This window comes from Oryctolagus cuniculus, chromosome 4 (genome assembly GCF_964237555.1).
Source record: "Oryctolagus cuniculus chromosome 4, mOryCun1.1, whole genome shotgun sequence".
Lineage (NCBI taxonomy): Eukaryota > Metazoa > Chordata > Mammalia > Lagomorpha > Leporidae > Oryctolagus > Oryctolagus cuniculus.
The window spans coordinates 86642726-86655569 of NC_091435.1; positions in this window are offsets into that span (position 1 = coordinate 86642726).

Below are 12844 nucleotides of genomic sequence, written 5' to 3' on the forward strand. Positions count from 1 at the left end.
GGATCAGGTCCTTACCTTGCTGAGCGGAGTTTCCTGACCCGGAGTTCAGCCATCCGTGGGATTGCTGGGCAGGGAAAGGAGGCGCGAGCGTGCTTCTTCAGCAGGTGCTGGATTCCTGCAGCTGGATGGCGTCCTGCAACTCCTGGATCTCCATCTTGTTAAGCTCCCTCCAGGATCTCCTTCCAAAGGCCTGCTTATGTGGCTGTTCCACTTCCCATCTGGTCATAATGAGGGGTGTGGGAAGAACTAATTTCACGTTCCCCATGGACTAACCTTGAGGATAAAACTTTTTGTCTTTAAAGGGAACACTACTACTGAAGGAATGAGAGACATCATTCCCTGTTGCTGTTACTTTTTAAGGATCAGGTAAATACAAATGAATTTTTAAAATAATTAAATCAATGTAAGCAATGCACTGGTATATGTCCCTTATGTGTAATTGAAGAGAATGTATGATCTAGACACTTGAATAACTATTCACTAATGGAAAATTACAACATGACTAGAAGTCTACCTTTTGTTAATTAGCTGAAAATGTATCTTTTATTTATTTATTTTTAAAGATTTATTTATTTATTTGAAAGTCAGAATTACACAGAGAGGATAGGCGGAGAGAGAGAGGTCTTCCATCCACTGGTTCACTCCCCAATTGGCCACAACAGCAGGAGCTGTGCCGATCTGAAGCCAGGAGCTTTCCTGGGGTCTTCTACATGGGTGCAGGGGCCCAAGGACTTGGGCCATCTTCTGCTGCTTTCCCAGGCCACAGCAGAGAGCTGGATCAGAAGTGGAGCAGCTGGGACACTAACCTGCACGCATATGGGATGCAGGCACTGCAGATGGCAGTTTTACCTGCAACGCCACAGCGCCAGCCCCCTATCTTTTATTTTTTAAGAAAACATACATGGTTGGATTCAGGCTATCATAGTTGTGTTTCTCTATGCCCATCTACAGTGATACCTTACTAGCAACATTAGCAATTTCAAAAGCAGAATGTTTCATAAGCTACGCCATTTCCGTGATGACACTGAACCTTTGTACTGATTTAGTATGACTCTGGTTTCCTAAGTTTGAGTTGACAGTTTTTATCCCATATGAGTCCCAATATTCAGCAAACATCAGGGACACCATATGATTCTGTTTATGTGGTTAAGAATAAGCAAGAAATATCAGAAAAGCCAAGTATTAATCACCATGTAAAAAGACTTTTTTGAAAAATCTTTACACACATATTTAGCCTTAATTTGGTACAGGGACTCAACTGAGAATGCTTATACTCTTGGACGCTTTCCCCCTCTTCAGGATAAATGGACTCTTTGGAAAAAAAAAAAAAAGTTTTTTTATTTGAAAGAGTTAGAGGGAGAGACAGAGAAAAAGATCTTCCAATTGCTGGTTCACTCCGAATGGCGCAACAGCCAAGGCTGGACCAGGCCACAGCCAGGAATTTCATCCCTGTCACCCACGTGGGTGACAGGGGCTCAAATACTCGGGCCATCGTCTGCTGTTTTTCTCAGGCCACTAGCAGGGAGCTGGATTGGAGTGGAACAGCCAGGACATGAATCAGCACCCCTATGGACTGCCGGTGTTGCAGGCAGTGATTTTACCCACTATACCACAGTGCTGGCTTCAGGATGAATGGGCTGTTGATATAACCGGGGTAAGGTGCAGTGATGTATTTCTCACTTGCCATCTTAAGATCCACCAATTATTCACATAAGATAAAGGGGGCTACATGGGGATAGAGGCAAAGCTTGTTTCTTTGACTTTATGTCCTTATCTGTAAAATGCAGAATTGAAGTAACTGTTCTCTTGCTTCCTGGCTTTTACTTATCACAGATTGTCTGCGTTTTCCAAAATAATGTCAATTCTACATCTACAAATGCATCTGTTTATATACCTGGAATATTCATTTTGACAGACTTGTTTTGAAAAGTCATCAGGTTGTTAAAACACATAGAAGAAGGGCACTGTGAACGTTGCCTGAACACCCACTAGCACAGGTCTTATTGGTGTTTTGCATTCACAAACCTGTTTAACTATCACAACTCCCAGCACAGGAAGTCTAGATTTCAAGACTCAAAGATTAGCAGACTTGTTCAGAGTTACTTAGATAACTAAGTTGTAGGATGAAACCTGGATTTGGACCTGTTTGTTTCCAAAGTTCAGAACTTACTACTGTGTCCTCCTGCCCTTGGTATTTTAATCTAGTATTATTAGTATAAGATTCTATTATGTGCATTGGTAGGAAGCCTGCATTCAGATACCAGGTAAACCTTGATCTGTATTCAGATCACAGAACCTCCAGCAAATTCTCTTAAAGAAGTACTCATTAGCAGAATAGATGGATCACTTACAGAAAGTTAATCTCTTGCTGACACATCCTTAGTAGAACACAGATGACCACGTACAGGAAAGTTTCTGGTTGGCTTAGGAATACAGACCAAATAGCTATCATCATTTTAATTCCTGAGCTAGTGAAGGGGCAGCAGAAGGATAGTTATTGTTAGCAAAACACTGCTGTTTTTCCAGGGGTAGGGAGAGATGTTGTCTCTGGTAAAAAATAAAAAATAAAAAAAAAATAAAAAAAATAAAAAAATTCAGGCCTTATGTTCAAGAGTTAACTACAAATGAAAGGTAACCAATATAATGACTCTTTCAGTTGGCATTGGTGTACAAATGAAGTGAAGGCTAAGCAGACCATCTAGTATTTTTTTTAAAAAGATTTCTTTATTTAATTGACACAGTTATAGAGAAAGAGATCTTCCATCTGTTGGTTCACTCCCCAGATGGCTGCGATGCCCAGGGCTGGCCAGGCTGAAGCCAGGAGCCAAGAACTTCTTTTGGGTTTCTCACGTGGGTGGTAGGGGCCCAAACACAAGGGCCATCTGCTGCTGCTTTTCCCAAGCCATTAACAGGGTAGCTGGATTGGGAGTGAATCATCTAGGACTCAAACCAGTGCCCATATGGGATACTAGCATTGCAGGCGGCATCTTTACCTGCTACATCACAACACTGGCCATGAATCTGGTATTTTTAAAACAGCATTTGTAATTTAGGATTTTTTTTAAGTTATGATGGTATTTTAAAAAATCTTGGGCACTTGTTAAAATTTCATAGACTAAATCCACTATAAAACCTTTTCCATTTAGGCTTTATTCACCCATGCATTTACCATTTACATTTATAAATATTTTTATAGGAAGCAGAATTTCAAGTCAGGTTTTATAAACTAACACAAATTGAAGACTAGGAGGTGTGGTTTTAATGATGACCTCAGTGACTGCCCAGGGGATCAGATGATCACCTTTGCTTATGACAATGCAACCTGGAAATAAGCAAGTTTGTTCTGCCCATAGCTCCTTCCAACTTTGATAGCCTAAGCTTGAAGAATGAAAATATCTACTACCATGAGCTGAAACCTTTGTTGATGAGAATAAATAAATGCAAAGAAGCTTCTTGTTTTATATGATAATAAGAATGGTTGAAGATAAACTTGAATCTTTTGTGGTTACTGACAAGTATCCATAATGTTTGTTGAAATTCACCAAATGACTGTCCACTGAGGAGGAATCTATTAAAGGAAGAATATTCTTCAGCGAGTGGGAAAGATGGAGCTGAGACATCCTGTGCACCAATAGAGAATGAAGTAGCCCAGCAGCTGGAACCCCAGGATTCAATCAATTCTGATATCAGTTTGTGACTTTGGGCAAATCCCTTCCTTTCTCTGCATCTGATTTGCTTTCATTTGTAAACTGGGGACTGAGGTTTGTGACCTGTAAAGCCTCTTTCATGAAGACTGTTGGCTGTAGAAGAGAATAAACAGGAGGGCAAGCCAGTCACAAGGGAAGATTAAACAGTAAGAACCCATGACTGTCAAGGGGCTTGCAAACCCAGGCAGGGCCTCCACCTGGACAGAGGTGGGTGGAAGAGTTGGGGAGCTCAGATAGGCCAGAGTCCTGACAGGATGTTGCTTCTGCCTGTCCCATTCTTGACTCCAGGGTGACATCGTTGCCCTGAGATCTCCCCACGGTCAACCTCATGATCATAGGTGTAGACTTCTCTGTGCCCTCTGCACAGCTGCGTTTCTGGTATTTTATAAAGCTATTGCTTACAAAAGGATTTTACTGGACAATTGAAGCCTTTTTTGGTTTTCAGATTGTTAAATATAGCACAAACATTGACCTTGACTAACTCACATTGGTTTTGTTCCACATTTTCCCACGGGAATTCTGAGAGAAAGAAGGCCATTGGGGGATTACACGACAAGAAGGTAAAACTGGCATGGGTGTGGGATCTGCCAAAATTGGATCTCTACTTACTGTGTTCACCTTGTGGTGGCAACTTTTGTGGACAGTGTGTATCTTCATTGTCCTGTGACTGACAAGATCATGACATGACTCCAGCCAGCAGAATCTGGCCTTGCTGTTATATTGACCTTCTAATCCTCTTAGCTTTTTCTATGCTACTAACATGGGGAAGAATCCTACAAAGTGTAGGAGAGAAAACAGAAAGTTACAGTCTAAAAGTGGAGTCCTAATGTTTACATGAAGAGCCAAGAAGATCTTGGAACTTTGGCATTGCTGCCATTTATTTATTTATCATTTGAAAGAGCTACAGAGAGAGGAAGAGAAACAGAGAGCTTCCATCTATTGGTTCACTCTGCAAATGGCCACAACAGCCAGGGCTGGGCCAGGCTGAAGCCAGGAAACAGGAGCTTCTTCCAGTTCTCCCACGTGGGTACAGTGGCCCAAGGACTTATGCCATCTTCCACTGTTTTCCAGGTGCATTAGCAGGAAACTGGGTCAGAAGTGGAGCAGCCAAGCATTGAACTAGCGTCCATATGGGATGCCAGTGAGGCAGGTGGAAGCTTAACCTGCTAAGCCACAACACTGGCTCCCAGCATTGCTGCTTTCTTATTTTTCATTAGATCCTGTCCCAGACTCACTGTCTATATTGTTTGCAGGACACTGGGTGAAGTCCATGCCTGAAATTATGTGTTCTCCTTCTCACCTTTAAATATCCTGCAATATTTTCATAACCTCGTGCGTCAGATTATCCTTGATTCTTTCAGATGTCCTTTCTTACTTCCATATTACTTGTCAGAGCAGCACTAAGTATTTCAGCAGCCAAAAATATTTTGACAAGCTTTCTTAAGTTTGTATTAGGAAAATTATAGATATGAGGGGTTTTAAAAATAAATTACAAACTATACATACTCCTAATTCTAAAATATAATTATGCAACAACTCTTACCCAATTAAGATGTGTTTATTCAACAAGTGGATGCTGAAGGCATTTTCCAAATTTCTGTTTAAATTAATCCCTGTTTCATTGGGAAAAAATTCATAAATGTCTCTTAGCTAGTTCTTTCACAGATTTTGTACAAACTTTGAAGTCCCCATAGAACTGATAGGGTAGGGGCCTCATGGAATTTTTTTACAAATTTTTAAGCACTCTTCTTTTTAAAAAATGTATGTATTTATTTGAAAGTCAAAGTTACAGAGAAAGAGAGAGAGTTGTTCATCCACTGGTTTACTCCCCAAATGGCCACATTGGCAATGGTTGGGCCAGGCCAAAGCCAGGAGCCAGGAACTTCTTCCAGGTCTGCCATATGGATGCAAGGATCCAGGCACTTGGCCATCCTCCCCTGCTTTCTCAGGCAAATTAGCAGGGAGGTGGATCAGAAATGGAGCAGCCGGGGCTAGAATCTGTGTCTATATGGGACGCTGGCACTGCAAGCTGCAGCTTAACCCACTATGCCACAATGCTTGCCCCTAAGCCCTCTTTTCGTGGGAGTTTTTAGTCTAGTGAAGTGAGGGTATTGTGGGGAAGAGAAATCAGCTCTAACATATATATACATGAATATATATGTATATAGTGTACATGGATATGTCTCTACTTATCTATCACCTGTCTACATATACACATCTGTCTACACAACATAGTGTGACACTAGGTTATTTCAGCAAAGTAAGAGCCTTTGTTCTGCATCTTTCAGTGTATTTAGTAAATAAAGGCAGTTCTGCTAGTGACCTAGCCACCACCACCTAACCAATGACTTTATTTTGTTTAGTTTTCTTCTGTCTGCTTCAGCTCTCCCAGCTGCTGTTTGGCCACTATGAAGTGCATTCGCTCTCAATTGCTCATCTTGGAGAAAATCACCACCTGCTGCTGGTTAGGCTCCAGGTTCTTCATCTTTGACCCACAGGAGCAGCTCTATGTTTATCTGCCTTATACCTTAGAATTTTCCCCAGCAAGTTATTTGAAGAAAAGATCTCATTAACAAACATAAAATGTTACGAGATTATCTTAAAAGTCCTTCTAGATTCTGATAGTTCAGTCATTTTGGAAAGTAAATGGCAAGTCAGTGTGTTAGAGAATGGAGGAAGAATGGATAGCACTTCAATACTTACTCAAACTCTAATCGAGCACCTAAAGTCAACAACCCTTTACTGAGCACCTCAGAGAGAAGCGGAGATAGTTTCCAGCCTTGTGGAGTTTTTAATCTGGTGAGTTGGGGCAAAGGTGAGGAGGAGCATCAGTCTGAGATGCTCAGATACCAACAACAAAAAAGTAGTCATATGAAAAAGATCTCAATTTGGAAAATAAAAACACACTATTGAAAGCTATTTGCACATATATCAGTCCATATTGGCACAGAAAATTAGGGTTTCTCAAACTTCATACTGTTGATATTTGGAGCCAAGTAATTCTTCGTTGCAGGGGATGGCCCTGTGTATTGCAGGATGCTTTTCAGCATCTCATGCCCTATTTACTATATGCCAATATCATCCTGCACTTCCCAGTCTCAACAAAAATATTTCCAGTCATTGTCAAGTGTCTCCTGAGCGCTAAAAGTTCCTCTAGTTGAGAACCACTAAAATAATTCTACATTATTTGTTATTTCCTGGGGGTAAAGACAATTTCAGGTTCATTTCTATGACTAGCAAAAAGTAAGAAAATGCCTAGCAAATGTTGCTTGTATTAGGTTTATAGGAGCCAAAGTGTTAATGAATCTTTTCATAGTCTTTTATTCATCAGTTTTATGTTTGTAATTTTCTAAATGCTAACACAACCAGCTTATCAACCATTATTCTACAGTGATTCTACTACTGCTAATAGGGACTCTGGATTATATCCTTTTTTAAAAAATATTTATTATTTTGAAAGTCAAAATTGCAGAGAGAGGAAAAGAGAGAGGGATCTTTCATCTCTTGGTGTACTCCTCAAATGGCCACAACAGCCAGTGCTGGGCCAGACTGAAGCTGAGAGCCAGAGCTTCTTCCAGGTCTCTTATATGGGTTTAGGGGCCCAAGCACTTGGGTCATCTTCTGTTGCTTTTCCCAGATCATTAGTGGGGAATTGGATTGGAAGAGGAGCAGCTGGGACTTGAACCAGTGCCTGTCTAAGATGGCAGTGTTGTAGGTGGCAGCTTTACCCATTACATCACAGCACGAGCCTCTGGATCATATTCTTTAAGATGTACTGTTTTTTGTCAAGGAACTTAAAGTGCCTAAGGGCTGATGGTGACCAGTAGGTGTAAGTACAATAAATATCAAAGGAATATACAGAAAGGGCTAAATGAAAGACCCAATAGTTACTGAATTTGCACTTAGTGAGACATTGTGAGCTGGAATGTTTAGGGAAGGCTTTCAAGGTTAATAGGATAAAACTATGGAGATGATTGGGAAAGTGTTGTAGAATGAAGGCAAGACTTAGAGGTGGAGACATGGAAGAGCCACATATAGGAATATAGTAATGAAGGATTATAAAAAGGTAGCACAAAAATATTACAAAAAGTTCACAGAAAAAAATGGAAATAAAAATGAATTTATTTTGATATAAAATTTTTCATAATCAGTGGAAATGCTTTTTATGACAAAACTATGCATAGGTTTCCTGTTTTTACACCAAAATAAACTTGGATTTTTTAAAAAAAGATTTATTTATTTATTTGAAAGGTAGAAAGAAATAGAGAGGAAGAGACAGAGAGAGAGAGATTGGTCTTCCATCTGCTGGTTTACTCCCCAAATGGCCACAACAGCCGGGGTTGGGCCAGGCTGAAGCCAGGAGCCAGGAACTTCTTCAGCGTCTCCCACATGAGTGCAGGGGTCCAAGCACTTGGACCATCTTCCACTGCCTTCCTAGGCATGTTAGCAGGGAGCTGAATCAGAAGTGGAGCAGCTGGGACAGGAACCAGTGCCCATAAGGATGCTGGAACTGCAGGCGGAGGCTTAATCTTATATGCCCCAGTGCCAGCCCTAAACTCAGACTTTTACAGTTTTTCATGAACACTTTGAAGTGCCTTTATCTGGTAGTCAGCTTCTGTTACTATAGTAGAAGACTAGGAACAGCTAACTGTACAAACAGAAAAGGTTTATTTTGGCTGATAGTTCTGGAGGCTCATGGTCCACGGTAGGGTGGCCCCATTGGTTAGGCATCTGGTACTGGCATTCTTGCTGGCAGAGTCCCAAGGTGGTGCAGAGCATCATGTGACGAGAGGGAGAGCATGTGTGTTTGTCCATATGTGTCCTTATAAAGACACCACAATTTGACCATGGGGGATCCACCCCCACAGTCTAATCCAAGCTAATTCCTTCCCAAAGGCTCCATCTCTAAATACCGTAACTAGATTGTCTTCATCCTTTAGTGCCATTAAATTTCCACCCACCCTCCGAGTACCACTAACATAAAACTTTGGGGGCCAAGCCATAAATGCACTGGGATTTTTAGGGGATATTCAACATCCCAAGGAATAATCAAACCATAGCATATCATCTTATCTTTTTTTCCCCAGAAACCCTTTATTTAAGGAATACAAACGTCATGCATTTCATAAGCACAATTTTAGGAACACAGTGATTCTTCTCACTGTATGCGCCCTCTCACCCATTCTCCCACCCCTCTTCCCCCTCCCTCTCCTATTCCCATTCTTACTTTGTACTAAAATCTATTTTCAGTTAATTTTATATACATATGATTAACTCTATGCTAAGTAAAGAGTTCAACAAATAGTCTGAAAAAAAAAAAACTATTCTTCAACAGTCGAGACAGGGTCTGTTCAAAGTCATTGCATCTCAAAGTGTCAATTTCACTTCTGTACAATATCTTTTAGGTGCTCTATTAGTAACCACACAGATCATGGAGAACATGCGGTATTTGTCCTTTTGGGACCAGCTTATTTCACTAAGTATGATGTTTTCCAGTTTCATCCATTTTGTTGCAAATGACAGAATTTCATTTTTTTTGCTACTGTTTAATTTTCCATGGTATACATATCCCATAATTTCTTTATCCAATCTTCAGTTGACAGACATTTGGGTTTATATCATATCTTAGCTATTGATAATTGAACTGAAATAAACATGGTGGGTACAGATCACTCTTTCATATACTGATTTCATTTTGTTTGGATAAATTCCCAGGAGTGGGATGGCTGGATCATATGGTAGCTCTATATTCAGATTTCTGAGTTATCTCCATATTGTCTTCCACAGTGGCTGTACCAGTTTACATTCCCACCAACAATGAATCATTTTATTCTTTCATACATTGAAATCTGAAAAGTATAGTTGCAGTTTGGACTTACAGATCTGTACACATTTGTCTGGAAATAGAATCTCACTCCTTGGGGCTGGTGCTGTGGCTTAGCATGTTAAGCTGCCACCTGTGGTGCCAGTATCCCATATGAATATTGGTTTGAGTCCTGGTGGCTCCACTTCCAATCCAGCTCCCTGCTAATGCACCTAGGAAAGCTGCTGAGGATGGCCCAAGTACTTGGTCCCCTGCACCTATGTGGGAGACGAGAAGAAGCTCCAGGCTTCTGGCTTTAGCCTGGCCCAGCCTGATTGTTGCAGCCATTTGGGGAGTGAACCAGCAGATGGAAGATCTCTCTCTCTCTAACTCTGACTTTCAAAAAAATAAATAAATCTAAAAGGAATCTCACTCCTTGTTTGAACTTTTGAAGTATGGGAAATACGTAAACATTTGAGATCCAAACATTAATTGTTTTTGAAATGACTACTACTGGATGAGTTTCATATATGGGCATTGTTGTATCTTGATTTTTTGGGTGAATTCATTAAGAAACACTATCAAGGTTGTGGCAATAGCTAATTTCCCATGCCACTGAAGGTTTTCTAATACTAATTGGGGGCAGTTCTTCTCATTCAGAAAAATTTCAATCTCAACCATAGGTTTGTAAGAGTCACAAACAAACAAATGTTTAGCATTGCTATGCTGTTGACCATTTTTGTCATTGAGCAATTAAGATTATTCACTTTCTATTTTTCAGGAAATATACTCAAATTACCAACTGTTAAGTCCACAAGAGCATGTGAAATCCACTGTGGGTGTGACTGACTCACAACACATGATAGATTGAAATATGGTCCTCAAGAAACCCGTTGATGAATAATAAAATGAGAAAAAAATAAGATTTAACATTAGAGTCAGTGCTGTGACATAGTGGGCTAAGCTTCCGCCTGTGGTGCTGGCATCTTGTATGGGCACCAGTTCTAGTCTGGGCTGCTCCACTTCCAACCCAGCTCTCTGCTATGACTTGGGAAAGCAGTAGAAGATGGCCCAAGTGCTTGGGCCCCTGCATCCAAGACCCAGAGGAAGCTCCTGGCTGCTGGCTTCTGCTTGGGCCAGGTCTAGCTATTGTAGCCACTTAGGGAGTGAATCAGCAGATGGAAGATCTGTCTCCCTCTATCTATAACTCTTCCTCTCAAATAAATAAATAAATTTTTTAAAAAATATTCATTTTATGTCAACATTACCTACCATTCCCAATATTTCATTTCAGTCATTGTCTTACATTTTTTACCTTTTCATTTTTGTTTTTTTTTTTAATTTTGTTTAATTTTATTCCTCACTATTTTTTCTTGTCTTTATTGAGCTTTCTATGTATCAATTCTCTTATATTTTAATTGTTTTTTTTTAATGTCAAACTTACAGAAAATTTGCAAGTACAATACAAAGAGGTTTTTTCCTGAATCTTTTGGAAGTTTGTGTGTGTGTGTGTGTGTGTGTGTATAAAATACTCCATCACCAAATATTCATGTGTATTTCCTACTAACAAGACAATCTTCCTACCAACACATTTCTGTGGAAATTAGAGAAGTGACTTTGATATACTCTGTTAACTTCAAATTCTGTTTAGCTTGGTCAATTTCCCTAATAATGCCCTATGTAACAAAAAGATCCATTCCAGAATTTCATATTGAATTTAATTGTTACATTTATTTTTCTTGAAAGATTTTCTTTTCTTACAAATATTTTGTTGCACTTATTTTATTTATTTGAATGATGGGGGCTGGGAGGTGGGGAAAGAGAGATTTTTTTTTTAAGGGTTAACTTAACAAGGATTTATTCACAGGAATACATGTAAGTAGAGAAAATAACAGAAAAGCTAAACAAATGAAATGAAGAGGATCCATCTGCTGGTTCACTTCCCAAATGCTTGCAATGGTGAAACAGCACCAAGCTGAAGCCAGGAGCTAGGAACACCATCTGGGTATCCCCCATGTAGATGAACATTCACTGCTGCCTCCCAAGGTGTGTGTTAGCAGGAATCTGGAATCAGGAGTGTAGCCAGAACTCAAACCCAGGCACTTCAGCAGGGGATGTGGACATCTCAAGTAGCATCTTAACAACTGTATGGAATGCCTGCCCCGTAATTGTTACATATCTTTAGTTTCCTGCATTCTAAACCCAATTCTCAGTCTTTTACAACTTTTAGGACCTTAACACTTTTGAAGATTCCCAGCTTAATATTTTGTTGAATGCGCCTTAAATGAGGCTTGTCATTTGTTTAAATTCCTTTTTGCACTGCTGAGAGTGAAAATCCAGAGATGATTCTGCAACTTGAATGCATTCCATCCTGTGTAGTACATTATTTAGATATTTTTACTTGAATAATATGTCTGCTGGCTTTCTCCATTATATGGCTAATTTTTTTCTCAAAATATTTTGTAATGTGGTACTTTCAAACTATATAAATAAGCTGTTTTCATTATAATATCACTTAATCAACTCATTTCAATCAGGATGAACTTGTGAATTTTCAAATTTCGTGGTTTACAATCCAGTACTGTTATTACTTGTTTTGATTCTCAAAGTACCCTAGATTTGGGCAGTGGAAGTCCCTTGAAGATGGTGTCTGTGTTTCTCGACTGCCATTCTCTCTTTGTGAGTATTTTCTTATTTTCATGCACAGCAGGATATTCCAGGCTCATCCTGTACTTCCTTGCCCTGGGTCTGGAACTGTTAATTTCTCTGAGGAATTCTGGTTCCTTTTGGCATAGAATGGCATCTGGACACAAGAACTAGGTGCCGTGTATGTCCATTACCACTGATGTCACTTTTCCCAGGCTCTCTTAGTGAAGAACATTGGGTGTATACACATATGCACACACCCTCTCACACACATGGAGAAGACTGGATATATACACATATGCACACACCCTCTCACACACATGGAGAAGACTGGGTATATACACACACCCTCTCACACACATGGAGAAGATTGGGTGTGTACACTCACACACATGAAGAAGACTGGGTATGTACACATAGACACATGCCCTCTCACACACATGGAGAAGATTGAGTATACACACACACACACAAGCCCTCTCACACACATGGATAAGACTGGGTGTATAAACACACACACCCTCTCACACACATGGAGAAGATTGGGTGTACACACACACCCTCTCACATGGAGAAGATTGGGTGTACACACACACACCCTCTCACTAATATGGAGAAGATTGGGTGTACACACATGCACATGCTGTCTCACACATGGAGAAGGTTGGATGTGTACACACATGCACAT